This window comes from Sinocyclocheilus anshuiensis, unplaced genomic scaffold (assembly GCF_001515605.1).
Source record: "Sinocyclocheilus anshuiensis isolate Anshui unplaced genomic scaffold, SAMN03320099.WGS_v1.1 scaffold2271, whole genome shotgun sequence".
In the NCBI taxonomy this organism is placed as follows: Eukaryota; Metazoa; Chordata; class Actinopteri; order Cypriniformes; family Cyprinidae; genus Sinocyclocheilus; species Sinocyclocheilus anshuiensis.
In genome coordinates, this window is record NW_015537572.1 from 353,527 (window position 1) to 355,461 (window position 1,935).

Below are 1,935 nucleotides of genomic sequence, written 5' to 3' on the forward strand. Positions count from 1 at the left end.
ATATATCCATCTGCAGACCCGCAGCATGGACACTATTGGTTCTTCTCGGAGTAGTGCGGCCGCGCGCTGCGTCTTCTTGTGTGACAGGTGTCAGCGTTAAGGTGCAATACTGCCACCTGGGAGGCCAACCAGGTGCTGGCGCTGGAGTAGGCTATTTGCGTGTCGTGTTATAAGTGTCCTGTTCATTTTAAATATCATGGTTATCGCCAATCGCGATATATCGCGACACCCCTAATTACTACATTTCTGTACATGAGTACTATTAGACCCAACTTTATTTACTGTTCTATAGTATTTATCGATATTTTAATTTGTGTATTCTTATTTTTACTGTCTGTTCACTTGTCTTTAATGATGTTTGAACTTTATTAGTTAGGAGTTTTTGCTGTGTTATCAAAGTAGGCCTACTTAAAGTGTTTTTTTTTTAAGTTAAAATGTTAAGCAAAGTTACATTTGTCTTAAAACCTCCATTTTTATTTGTATTTTATTTATTTATTTTTCTGATCCTAAAAATGATCTGATCCGTGACTCGAAAACCGCAATATGATCCGAACCGTGAGTTTTGTGATCCGTTACACCACTAGTATGAAGTACACAAATCTAGAAACAGGTTTTGCCTACATCATCTTGGTCCAGGCTTTGGCCAGAGCCGCTGCCTTCATCCTAACAAACCAAAACAACATTTAAGATTACATCATCTGGATGTTTACACCCTCAGTAAACTGCTAAATGTTGTTCATTGCAAATCTGTAAGGTGGTTAAAAAAAAACATCCTTACATGACACTCTTCTTGCCGTTCTTCAGCCTGCCCTTCCAAACGCTCCTTTAAGTAGTAGAGAATAAACATAAGTTCAATTGTAGTAGTCAGAATCTGCTAAGGGGTAATTAAATGAATCTTTAAATAAAATAAAAAAAGTAAACAATTATATTTTTGGAAAATTGAACAACATTTTGATAGACTTTTAAACAACTGAGAAGACTGTGATCAAATTACATTTTATAAAAACCATAAGTTCAATATCAAAACATCAAGATCACTCATAACCAAAATCAAAAGTTATAGCCAACATTATGTATATATAAAACAAGTCAAGAATAGAGAAATTACCAGTAATATTCAAATTAGGAAGTGTTAAAATCAGAATGTGTAGGTTGTGCATAAAAACGTCTTTGATTAAACAACATTAAGCTCAAGGTATGGTCCACTTACAGTACCTTTGGGAGTAGATACAGAGCTGACCGATTTAGCGCTCCGCTGGCTTTCAGCACAGATGGTGAAAGTGGAGAAACATTAAGTCTTCTAATTTTTTTATGACAATCAACCCTGGCCAAGTCGAAATCAGTGCTGCCCAGTCTTGGAAAAGCAGTTTTCGGAACATCAAGGAACTCCTCGGCCGATAGAGACACTGGCACCTGAATTTTTTTTAAAGCTTCCACTACCAAAAAATGTGCATAAATAAAATCACTACCATATAATAATTTGTGCAGTATTCTCCTACAATGACGATTTATGCATAATTTAGTATCATACCTTTTTGGGGATGGAATGTTTCCAAATCAGGAAGGAGGATGAGGCCAACTCTGAATGTTACATGCCGTGGTTGCACCCTCCTTCTCCTCGGCCCTCTAACAGGGTCAGAATTCTGTCTAAACATCCTCAGCCTGAAAGAAATGACAGAAAAAGTGCAGATTGAAATGGCAAAGCCAGATGTATTAGCCAATCTTCCCAAATCTAAATATTTTTTTTTATCAGAATGGAGTAGATATCCAATGGCAAGTGGTCCTGATAGTTAAGTTCAGGTTTATTAACATTTCAACATTACAAGTAAGGTGACCAATGACATTCATAAGGAAAATAAATAGCACTCTACTAAAAAAAAGAATGTGACATTCCCCATCTTCCAATTTAAAAATATTTTGGTGGGCCATAATATC

The 1,935-nt window shown here is 36.3% G+C and overlaps 1 long non-coding RNA gene across 1 annotated transcript; it reads right to left on the reverse strand.

The window, feature by feature from the left end:
- Nucleotides 1-470: 470 nt before the first annotated feature.
- On the reverse strand, nucleotides 471-1,600 carry LOC107657520 (uncharacterized). The gene is made up of 4 exons (XR_001630693.1): nucleotides 1,532-1,600; nucleotides 1,216-1,436; nucleotides 779-823; nucleotides 471-663 (listed from the first exon to the last, which is right to left on the reverse strand). It is a non-coding gene; the product is annotated as an uncharacterized LOC107657520 (long non-coding RNA).
- Between the last annotated feature and the right edge of the window lie 335 nt (nucleotides 1,601-1,935).